Genomic DNA, 12,869 nt, shown 5'->3' with positions numbered 1-12,869 from the left:
GTTGGCGCAGGATAGAGCAGGGTTTAGGGCTGTTGTGCATAGGGTCGCTATGAGTCGCAAACGACTCGAGGGCATGTAACAACAACAAAAACAACAACAACAACAACATCAAGTCTATTGTCATAGTCATAGTGTTGATCCATTTCACTGTAAGTCTCTTTTGCTGATCCTCGACTGTTCTGAGGATGATGTCTTTTCCCAAGGATTGGTTCATCCTGACACCATACTCAAAGTATATAAGATGAATCTTAATCATCCTTGCCTCTAAAGAGTGCTCTAGTTGCATTTCCACCAAGACATATTTACTTGTTCTTTTGGCAATTCACAGGAAATTTAATACTCTTCTAAAACACAATTTGAAGGTTTTGATTCTTCTTAATTCTTCTGAAATAATAACAGTTACACAAACAACAAAATTGACATTACAATATCATAATCACACACGCATCCTAAATGTATTTACACAGTCTCATGTGGTTAAAATTAAAAATCTATTTAAAAATTTAATAGAATTCAAAGTAAAAATGTTTAAGACCTACATCAAAATTATGTCTATTTTAAATTAAATTTTGTCATTACATGAGATATAATAATAGATAAGATTTCTTAACCACGAAAAACCCAAATAATGTGGAGGTTGTAAACAAACACATATCAATATGTATGTGTAAATTACTTGATGCCATAAAATAAGCAGAAACGAATATACAAGCATGTCAGTGTTTAACACATATCTTGACTAAGTGAAGACTTCCGTCTCCTGACCTTCAAAGCTACAAACTTGTGAATCACTTCATTTAAATCAATGCCCTTTTCTGCTCAATTTAAATTGATAATAACACAAGGTTGGAAAATGGAAGTTCTCTGATGATAGATCTCAAATAGTTCTTTGCAAGTTTCAGCCTTGAAAAGTTTCTTGCACTCAAATCCACAAGACACACCATGGAGTTGTTCTTTTAATATGACTTTTCCTAGCCATTGTTTGACTTTACTACATAGATGAAAAGAAATATGCCAATGGAGCATGTTAGCCCATCCATAAGGGAATTAGCTATATATCATTCCTCAAAGGAATTGGCCAGTCTCAACAATCTACAAGGGGATTGGTTAGTCTCACCAATAAATTGAACAGCTCTAGCTACAAGATAGATCTCCTGGTGCAATTGAACAAGAAGTAAGAGAATGTAGGATGCCCTCTTGCTCGAGCTACACCTCTGGTAGCAACACCTGTGTCCAAATTGTAGGCCCAACATGAAATGGGGCCTTGGGCGGTTGGGTAAGAGGAAGGTGGAGAGTCAGGGAGAGCCAATATTGGCAGGACTAAGAACTTTGTTGGACAACTCGGGGTGGGAAGCCAATATTGATAGGACTGAGAGCTTGGAAACAGTGGCCTGAAACCACAAGACTCAAGGCTGAAGTGTCTTTGCTGTATTATGTTATTAATCTGGATTATAATCTTTTGACTTCCCCTTTTGACTTTGGTTCTTCGGGGTCTGTAAGCTATTGCTTTGGATTTTGGACCCCACAAAGTAAGAATGGTGTTGAGATGAGTAGGAAGAGGTATAGAATGAGAGACACGCATCTGACCGCATGTGAATTAGTTTTGTGTTATTGATACTGTTGACAGGGACAGTCCCCCTTTGTGAAGTTAGTAAAGGTCAGATAAGGCCATCTCCTCCTGGCCTTTGCTCTGTCTACACACATAAATCGTAACTAATAATTTCAGATTTAAAGGTTGAGGGAGATTCTATAAAGTCCAATTCAAGTATGAATGTAAAATGTTTTCCAATCTTCAGCTTCTTCCAGGTAAATCTCTGCTACATTCAGTGCCTTCTCAGCCTTGATATTTCAACTAAAAGCTCACTGTCAGATACGTCATCATAGAAAGTAGTCAGTTTTGGAATGGATACCTTTAACTGTTCTTCAGTGACAGATAAAAGTCTAAACATGGTTGCTACTTCATTAATGGTTCCTGATGTGCTCTAGAGTTCAAAATGCACTCAATTATAGTCCTCTTACTTTCTAATTGCAGAGAGTCCAGTATCATTGACCTGCTCCCTATCCTTTACCATCCTCATGTCAAATCTACCTCTTCTCTCTATTGCAATTCTGTAGTCGTCTGGTTTTAATAGTGTCTATTAAATTGCATGCTCCACTCGGTGACTGTATTCCTTATGAATAAAATTTCTTAGCACCTCTGGCCTTCTCACCACCTTGTTGAGAGTTAAACTTATAGTCTGCCAGTACTGTTACGTAAAATTAACTTTTTGAGGTACATGAGATTAGGAAGACAGGTAGCATAGAGAAGCAAGGCCACAGACAGAAGGCTAAAGCCCTCTTACTGCTCCTTTTGTGTCCAAATTCTCATGTGGATCACACAGAGCTTCAGTTGCCTCCACAAATGTACTGAATTTTTCTTTAACTGGCTTAACTGCAGTCTGATGAGCACTTCAGTGTGTTATAGATAGTCTTTTAGCTGATTCTCCAGTTTGGTCAATTAATAATGGCCATTGACAGGTGAAGTAAGCAAAGAAAGAAAACATTGTCTCAGAGCTTAAAAAAAATGCCATACACGATGCATTTTCAGCAAAAGAGTTCTGGCCACACATCCATTAAAAACAACTTTTTTTGTTCTTTCTGTTTTAAAATGGCCTGTACACGCGATAGATTACAGTTACAGCAGCGGCGTTATTGTAACCTTGAGCATGGCACATTATGGTGTCCAACCCAACACTTTCTAATTTTTTAGGACTATCAGAACTGAGGTCTGCAGCAGTTTTATCCTTTAAAGAAGAAAGTCCTAGAAATATGCCTTTCATTTCAACTTTCCTGGTGTTTATTTTTACCTATCTGATCTCTTCAAACATCCATTCAGGGTGGAGTATGTTAGGTGTGTTGTCATACTCAGTTCCAAAATACATCACAGAACTTGTGTCCATGACAAGCTTCTCCTTCACATGATCTTCCAGAGCACTCTTAATCTCATTTTGAGTTTCTGGTGCAAGATAAGAGACTGATATTTCAAACTTATGTGTTCCATTTTAATTTCATTTAACATTTCCCTTCTTTTAGCACTGAGTTTTATTTTGAAAGCATCTCTGCCATCTCAAGAAAGTTCCCTTTATCCAATCAAGAGTTATCTTCTTTGTGGCTACAGAATCTCAGATTCAGACAAGTGTAATAACAATTTATACAAGATATTCCCCTACTTTTTCGTCTCTGTTCCTACCAACAGAATTATTTTGGTAGCAATGGAATTGACTAGCCTCAGTCCTGCTGCTGTTTTATATTTTTCAAGGCAGCACGGAGGTGCTTTATGTGTGACTCATGGTTATGTACTTTTGGACTTAGTTTCCACGACTTCTGAAACCCAGTCACAAATTTGGACGGCATATCTGTTGCACTAATGGCAAACAGACGGCAGCAAACCAGTATAAATTCTTAATGATGAGTGAGTAAATCATCCTTGACCACAGTGTTTTCTCATCATTTTGGTATCACCTTGTAAAATGGCTTTTTTAAAAGCTGGCACTCATCTCCATTTGCCTTTGCATCTTGCCTTGCTGCAGCACACTGAAAGATTCATCTTTGTTCTGGAAAGAAGTACTTGCTTTTTAGTGATATCATGCCCAAGATGATATGGAACTGATAGCTCCCAGAAAGAAACATCATGCAAAATTTGCCAATTTTCCTCCTTAATGTCACTCATCTCACTTTCAGTACCAAGGTTAAATTCACTTTTGACATTCTCTTCTTCAAATTCTGCATTTCCACTCTTTTGCTTCTGCAGAATATGTACTAATGTCAGAAACATCAGCTTTATCAATTGGAGGTTGACAAGAAGTGTCTTTTGATGAGCCCTGACCATTATCTGGTCTTTTGACCTATTGAAGCCTGGATCCTGCAAGTGTTTTGAGTGATTTAATTATTGTCTCCTTTGCTTTCTTTTGCCAAAATCCACTTGGTCACTTTGATTTATGCATTGCATATGGCCTAATAGAATATTCCCTCCCAATAAAAATAACAAGAATATCAATAAGCAATATTCAAGGAAAAAAATAAAATGTGAAATGTGAATTTATTTCATACGTTAGTTTTAGTAAATGTCACTTTTGACACATTAAACTTGAAATTACAAACTTAAAAGTATAAAAATTTTATTAAATTCAGGTATTTGCAAGACAGTGATATTTTTAAACACAAATTTTAAAAAGCTAAAATTTTTAAAAACATAATTTAAAACTTAAGTTTAATTTCTAAAAATGTGTCAAGAAAAAGAACGCTTCTCCCATTTCACCACTCTTGATTTATTTATAAAAGTTACATAATTAATATTGGTTGCATAGATAACTTTATTATCAATTTTAGTCAAAGAAAAGTGTGATAAATACAGTAATTTTTTTTAATGGACTTTTCCCCTTAAATGACATGAATCAGAACAATGGGAGTATTTGTTAGCATTTTCTTACACTGAATTATAACCTCATTGTTGCAATATTAGTAGCATCTAAATAGGTTCACAAATACTGATTATCACAATATTGTATTTAAAACACCAGGAAGTCTTACAAAATCAGCAACTATCAAAACACTGGCAGCAACAAAAACAATAACACATGTTTATCACTCATGTAGATAAAATTGCTCATTCCCTTCCCCCTCCTTTGATAATGTCACCCAATAAGATCCATTTCCTTTACAAGCTTTGGTGATACAATTAGGGAACTATGGTGGCCTGGTAGTAAGGAACTGTACTGCCAACCCAAAGGCACTTGGTTTAAATCCACCAGATGTTCCGTGGGAGAAGCATGAGCAAACTCACCCCATGCAATTTGCTATGAGTTGGTTCTGACCCCATGTTAAATAACAAGTGGCACCACAGGGCAGATTTCTCTACTTCTCTTTTGCTTTCTCTTTCATTACACAGTTAGAATTTTATAAGGAGGACTGCCTCTCTGCCAATATGCTTTGTTAAGATCTCACTTGAGCTAATGTGCTGTTCAGATATCAGAGAGATTGGAGAGGGTTGGGCTGAAGAGATCTTTCATTCTAGCCTTTAGGGTAAAGAGTATTCTTCCTTGCTTTTGTGCCCACCATTTCCTGTATTTTCTTGCTTTCTGGTTGATTTCCATCAAGTCGAGCACAACTCATAACAACCTTGTGAACAAAAGGCCTGAAACCTTTCTATAACTATCAACATTTATCAAAGTTCATAGAGTTTCCAGAGGCATGTTGTTTAGGAAGTGAATGCCACTCCTGCATCCAAGATCTGGAAAGTCAACTCTAGAATGAGATTCTAAGTGAAAGGAGTCAACTAAGCCATAGCCCAAGTATATCAGAGATAATGAAGGTGGCACAGGCTAGGACAAGGCTCAGCTCTGTTGTTCATAGAGGAGATACGAGTTTTACCTAACTTGACAGCACGTAACAAAAACAAGAAGCTATGACTCTAGTGCCACAAGGCTGAAAGTCACTTGTGAGGCAGTCCAGCTCTCCCGGGACAGAGATCTCGACATAAAACATGCATTTGCTTAGAGTTTCTATTGTGAAGTCTGCTTGACTAAGGACAAATAGCCCAAGCTGATGGTGGATGTACTAGCCATCTCTCTGTACATAAGAGATATGACCCTTATCTAAGAACACTTAGTTAGAAATATTTCCAGAGCCTTTATTTCTGCAAGTACACTCTCCCTGTCCTCTCCTTGCCATGTCTTTAACCACACTTTCTGACACACTTACACTCTGAAGTTAGAAAGAAGACTTAAAACGCCAACTCTAAAGTAGCTCTGGCTCTATTAATTCCCAGAGTAACACAGAGTAGGTAGAGATAAGATGTGAAGAATCCAGATGGATTTACTGACCACCTTTCCTTCAATAAGAAAAGCAGGCAAAATCTTGATCCAAGTTGGACTCAGAGGAGGAAACATACTCAAAAGTTTTCTAGCATCTAGCATCTCCTTGTCTTTCTCTAATTCTCATCCTTCATCACCATGGCAACCTACATTTTACAAAGGCATGAGAAGAATTTGAGACTCTTATCTTAGCTCCTTGACCTTTAGACCTTTTTCAGATTAAGTTTTATTCAATGCTTTAGGAGCATAAGTTACCTAACTTTTACTTTGCAGGGAATGGGATTCCTCTAAGATGTGGAGAACAGCAGAGATCCTCTGGTGACTAGTGGAAATAGTAGGAGAGCTATCATGCTAATGATTGGCCATTCAAGGCTATTCCACCAAGGGAAGATATGTGGTCCCTAACTGAGAATGGAGGATAAAGAAGACTAAAATATGAAGAACTCATTTTAGTCCATTCTAGCCTTATCTAAATGTTATTTCTTCCTATCGTTAAAAAAAAAAACAAAAACCAACTGGTTAGAATAGAGACATAGAAACAGATTAGAAAAGTGATGTATATTTAAACCTTCATGAGTAAGGTTTAAATGACTGAATCCAGATCATGTTTAAGAACACAGTTCTTTAACTAGAGAAAATGAAATGCCAAATTCAAGTGCATAGGTGAACACCATGGAGAAAAGAAAATCAATGCAGAGAAGTGAGTAGGCAATAGGTGCAGAAAATGCTGGAGTACAACGTTTAAATAGTCTGTTGTTGGATGATACAATTAAACTGGAGTCTAGAGTAGAACAGGTATAAGAAAATTTCAGAGGGGGTCTTACTCTTTCTCTCATAAAGCAGTTTACACCATGAGTTGAAAGAGTTTTAAAGTCTAATGAACATCCTGATTCTGGGACAAATGAGTAGCTCGATTTGGTCTCAGCATTAAATCATCTCTGGGACGAGGCAAGTCCATTCAACGTGGCTCCCAGATGCCCCTTAACAAGCTCTAATTTGAGCCAGGTGCTCAGGTGTGATCAACACACTGTACCCAATTTACAGTCTAAGTGTTGTCCAAGTGGCATGTTCATTTTTCTAAGCTCAGAGAATAAGCAACAAATGTATTAGTGTGAGCTGTAATTAGCTCTGCAGAGGCCTGGCCCTGAATAGGTCAGCCCACTGCTGTCTCCTTACTCCTGCATGGAGCCACACTAGTGCTCTGCAGCCAAAGAAATTGCCCTTTTTGTTGATTCTTTTGAAATCTGATGAGGGATTTGAGCCTCAAGATACAAAACAGGCTCTATACCCACGTAAATGATTTGGGTCTATCTAAAATTTTTTTTGTCTCTCTAAATTTTAATGTTCTAGTCATTGTCAGAAGGAGTGAACCTTCCCGTGTCCACTAGGGAGTGATTTCTGGAGACATCCTCATATTCTCAAACAATGACCAAAGAGAGAAACCAGAAAACCAACATCAGCCATCCTGGAAATCAAAAGGGATATGAGTCAGGGGTGAAGGGGGCGTGGGGTATAAGACAGAAAACATATGGAAGAGTTTTCAGTTATAGAAGAAGGAAGCCAAACACAGGCCTATTATTTTCATTTTCTTTAGTTCAACCATTGAGATGCTCAGGAAATACTTCATGCTAATTCTCTTCTTTTAAAAAAACTGAATATTCTTTCAAAAGTAGTAGGGGAGGAAAAAGTAAATGTGGATTAGTCCTGGCTTTTCCCCATCCCTGACACCCCCTGGTTCTATCCTTCAAAATAAACTGCTTTTTTAAAAAATCTAATTATGAATTAACTAGTTCAAAGTCATTACATGAGGAGACAATTTAACTAAAATAATCAAGAAGTATTTGCCACATAGAAATCTTCATGAATTCCAACACTGCACTGAAACGTTTTACAGGACACTGGCTTCATTCACTTACAAACCCACTAGGAACATAGAAGATTCCTTCTATTAAGAAAAGCACTTTGGGCTTTCATTAATTTCCACAGGGTTTCTTGGCCTATTTTCACCTTTTTTGTCAGTAGCATTCTCTGTAGAGAAGCAATTTAGTGCAGAAAAATAAACAGACTAGAATTTAAAGCAACTCTTATTTTTATAAGCCTTATATGGTTTCTGACTGATAGTTTCACAATCATCATCTAAAATACACACAGGAATAAACATCCTCATGTAGCATTTTTTTTCCAGAAGACTTTTCATATTATTTTTTTTATCTTTCAAACATTTCCTCCCATTTTTATTTTTAAATTCTATTTTAACTTTTTTAAAATTTTATTAATTTTAATGAACATTTACAGAGATTTTGGATTTCCATTCATTCATTGTTGCACTTTCACATTATTTTTAAAAGTTATATTAATTAAAACTCATAGCTATCAATGTGAAAATTGTTCTCACCCGTAATGGTATGGGTAAGTTTATACTTTTTTTTTTTTTTTAATTTTGTGTGCGTGTACCGTCAAATCAGATCTGACTGGTACAGGAGGATATTGCGCCTCCTTCTCCGGCAGAACATCTGGTGGATTCGAACCGTAAGTTTATACATTTAGTTAATGTACGTAAAGTGTGGAATGCTTCCTTTGTATTACAAGACAACTTGACCTAAAAAATAAGAGTGAAAAATAATCTTGGGAAAACTGATACCAAGATTTCTTCATACACTAGCATAAGTTTATTGCTGTATATATACATTCCTATTGAGAATGAGATACAATTGAGAGAAAGTTTAATTCTCCCAAAGTAACACCTTAAAAGAAATGCAAAATTAAACACGAAAATGTGAATAATTTTACCTCATCAATAGATCTACCATTAAACTTAGTAATAATGTTATTGTTGTTGTGCACCATGGAGTCAGTATTGACTCATAGTCGACCCTTCAATGGGTCTTCAGCAATTTTATATCACAAGGGAAGTGATCATCCATCTTCCTCCCAAAGAATCTGATGGGTTTGAACTGTGTGACTTGGAGTTGGCAATGTGGCTTTTTAATATTAAGTCACCAGAGTTGCCTAATACTACCTTTTAATACACAGTGTTGTTTGGAAAATAATCATCTTAAAATATCCTGAAAATAATATATTAAAATTATTATAAATTCATGTATTAAAATTACTCACATACTAAAGCTAACTGTAATTATGCCAGAGAGCTCTGGTGGCCTACTCTGTTGGGAGTTATGCTGCTACTTCTCCGGTGCTTTGAATACACCAGCAGCTCCGCAGGACAAAGATGAACAATCCCCTTCCATTTGATTTATAGACTCCAAAAGCTCACCAGAAGAAGGTCAGCTATACATTGATTTTCAAGTCTACGGCAATAGTTTGAGGTTACATTTTAAAATTTTAAAATTTTATTTTATTGTGTGTGTGTGTGTGTGTGTGTGTGTGTTGCGTCAAATTGGATCTGACTGATACAGTAGGAGATTGTCCCTCTTTTTCCAGTAGAGCATCTGGTGGATTCGAACAACATACCTCTGGGATTGCAGTGCAGCTTCTTGCCACTAGGCCACCACAGATCCCTTGAGGTTTTATTTTCTTTTTAAAAATTATTCTTTATGTGAGGAGCTCTGGCGGCCTTCTCAGTTGCTAGACAAGAGACCAGGAGTGTGAATTCACCAGCCACTAGAGAGGAGAAGGGTCCATTATGGTTTTATTGGGTTGTTTTGGTTTTAACAAATCCGTAATTTTATATGCTTTTCAGTAAGTTTGAATCCTCGAAGGATACAGCATTACACAGATTCTGTGTCCAATGGCCTTAGCAGTAAAGTTGTTCTGAAACTTGGCCCAAACCATGCCACTGTTTCCATGGGCATGAGTTATCTTTCCAGATTACTCTGATTTTGTTAGGTTTGCCACTAAGAGGCACTGTATTATTTTTTGCTTAGTAAACATTATGGATGGTGAAGAGATTGAAATAGTTAATTGTTTTAGTTGGCTTGACTCCACAGTCAACACTCCTGGTACCAGCAGCCAGGAAATCAAGTGACGCATTGCATTGGGAAAGTCAGCTGTCAGAGGCCTCTCCAGAGTACTGATGAGCAACAATGTCAGGCTGGAGACTAAGGTGCATAGTCTTTACAATTGATCAGAGAGCTGGACAGTGACTAGGGATGATGCAAAGAGAATCGATGCCTTTGAGTTGTGGTGCTGGAGAAGAGTGTTGACTATACCATGGGCTGCTAGGAGAACAAACAGGTTTGTCCTAGAGAGGGTGAAACCGGGTTGCTCCTTGCAGGCAAGGATTCGGAAACTTCATCTGACATACTTTGGACATGTTGCATGGAGGGACCCTTCCTTGGAGAGAGACATTATGTTTGAGAGAGTGGAGGGACACCACAGGAGAGGAAGACCCTCGATCAGAAGGACTGAGTCAGTGACTGAGGTAATTAATGGGAGTAGGTGTGTCAGAGACAGTGAGGTTGGCACAGGGTAGAGCAGCATTTAGAACTCTTGTACATAGGATCACTATGAATATCAAGCAACTCGGCGGCACATAACAACAACAACAAACATAAACACCTCTCTTGTCTAAATAGAATTCTGTTTCATCTCGGGCATAAACACCTTCCATTTTAAGAAGAGCTGTGTATTCCCTCCAGTTCCGTTTGTAGCCAGCAAAAGTGGCTTTGCATCAAAGCCTCCCAGCCATCACTGTTGTTTAGGCCAGGAGGCCTTCATGGGCTCCAAGATGGTGGAAAAAGAGAAGGGTCTGTTTTTATGCAGATATACAAGGTTTGAAATGCTATGAGGCATACCTACTTCATTCTACAGGGTCACTGTGAATCCTGGATGAAAGCAGAGAACACCAGAAGAATAGCTATTTGTGTTTTACTGGCTATGCAAAGTCATTTGTGTGGATCATAAAAAACTATGGCTAACATTAAAAAGAATGAGAATCCTAGATTGTTTCATTGTGCTCATAGGAAACCTATACCTAGACCAAAAAGCTTTATTCTGAACAGAGCAAGAAGACACTGCATGGTTTAAAATCAGAAAAGGTGTGCATCAGAATTGTATCCTTTATCCATACCTATTCAATATGTATGATGCACAAATCACTGGAGAAGTTAGGCCCTGTAGAGAAGAATATGGAATCAGAATTGGAGGAAGACTCATCAACAATCTTATGTAGATGACACAACCATTCTCACTGAAAGTGAGGAGTATTTGAAACACTGCAGAAGATCCAAGACTGGATTGTATCTCAACATCAAGAAGACAAAAAATCTTTACTGCTGGACTAATAAGGAACATTATGATAGATGGATAAAAGATTGTAATTTTCAAAGATTTAATCTTACTGGGATTCACAAGCAAAGTACCCTTTGTAATAGGTGTCAAGAGATAAGGAGAAGCATTGTACTTGACAGGTCTGCTGGCAGGGCCTTCTCCAAATTACTGAAGGCAATGGTATTTGTTTCATTAGCTATGCGAAGGCATTTGACTGTGTGGATCACAACAAACTGTGGCTAACTCTGAGAAGAAGGAGGATCTCAGAACACTTGATTGTGCTTGTGTGAAACCTATACTTGGACCAGGAGGCAGTCATCAGAACAGAGCCAGTAGGTTGCTCCAAGTCGGCAGCAGCGCAGGCGGCGGCAGCGGCACATCGCACTCCGCACCCGGCGTCTTAGCAGCAGTAGCAGCCGCCGCAGAAGCAGCAGAGGCACCCCGGCCATCACAGCCCAGGGCTGGTGCAGCCGCCCTTGCTCCCTCTACGCTTCCCCCCGTTGCTGGCACCATGGCTGACCAGCTGACCGAAGAACAGATCGCTGAATTCAAGGAAGCTTTCTCCCTATTCGATAAAGATGGTGACAGCACCATCACAACAAAGGAACTTGGAACCATCATGAGGTCTCTGTGTCAGAACTCAACAGAAGCGGCATTACAGGATATGATCAATAAAGTGAACGCCGATGGCAATGGCACCGTTGACTTCCCAGAATTTTTGACTACGATGGCTAGAAAAATGAAAGACACAGACAGTGAAGAAGAAATCCGCGAAGCTTTCCGAGTCTTTGACAAGGATGGCAATGGTTACATCAGTGCGGCAGAGCTACGTCACATCATGGCAAACTTAGGAGAAAAACTAACAGATGAAGTAGATGAAATGATCAGAGAAGCAGACATCGACGGGGACGGACAGGTCAACTATGAAGAATTCGTACAGATGATGACTGCAAAATGAAGACCTACTTTCAACTCCTTTCCACCCCCCCCCAGAAGAATCAAACTGAATCCTTTACCTACCTCTTGCAAAAAAAAAAAAAAAAAAACACAACAACAACAACAACAAAAGAAAAGAAAAAGAGAAGAAAAGGAAATAAAAAGAACAGAGCCAGTAAACAATACATGGTTCAAAATTGGGAAGTGTGTATGCCAAGCATGTGTCATATTTCCATACCTTTTCAATCTATCTGCAGAACAGATTATCCAAAAAGCTGAGCTCTGTGAAAAAGAGTGTGGCATCAGGATTGGAGGAAGTTTTATCAACAACCTCCATTACGGAGCTGACATAACCTTGCTTGTTGAAACTGGCGAGGGCTTGAAGTGTTTGCAGCAGACGGTCAAAGATTGCAGCCTTCACTATGGATTGAAGCTCAACATCAAGAAAACAAAGATTCTCACCATCGAGCTAATTGGCAGGATCATGATAGATGGTGAGGAGACTGAGATTGTTAACAGCTTTAGCTTGATTTGCTCCACAATCAACACTCTTGGTGACCAGCATCCTTACACTCATTCTACAAAATGAGTTTTATACAATATTTGTCCTTGTGGGACTAAGTTAGTTCACTCAGCATAATACTCTCCAGTCCCTCCCAAGTTAGGTAATAATTTACAAAATCATTTCTCCTGTGTGCTGCATAGTATTTCATTGTATGAATGTACCATAATTTCTCAATCCATTCTTTTATGGTTTGGACATATGGGCTAATTCCATGATTTTGTAGTGGTGAACATTGCTGTACAAGTCTCAGTTTTCTCAGGGTATGTACCAGTCAGATCCAACTTGAC

At 38.3% G+C, this 12,869-nt stretch overlaps 2 pseudogenes; one reads left to right on the top strand and one right to left on the bottom strand.

Annotated features, from left to right (window-relative positions):
• LOC102871266 overlaps positions 1 to 11,530 on the bottom strand; it is a 76,549-nt pseudogene extending 65,019 nt beyond the window's left edge.
• A 62-nt stretch (positions 11,531 to 11,592) lies between these two features.
• LOC102868838 lies at positions 11,593 to 12,039 on the top strand (annotated as a pseudogene).
• The last annotated feature ends 830 nt before the right edge of the window (positions 12,040 to 12,869 follow it).

The sequence above is a fragment of the Elephantulus edwardii genome, unplaced genomic scaffold (genome assembly GCF_000299155.1).
Source record: "Elephantulus edwardii isolate Elephantulus edwardi_28Jun2011 unplaced genomic scaffold, EleEdw1.0 scaffold00156, whole genome shotgun sequence".
Lineage (NCBI taxonomy): Eukaryota > Metazoa > Chordata > Mammalia > Macroscelidea > Macroscelididae > Elephantulus > Elephantulus edwardii.
This window is presented reverse-complemented; position numbering and strand designations above follow the sequence as displayed.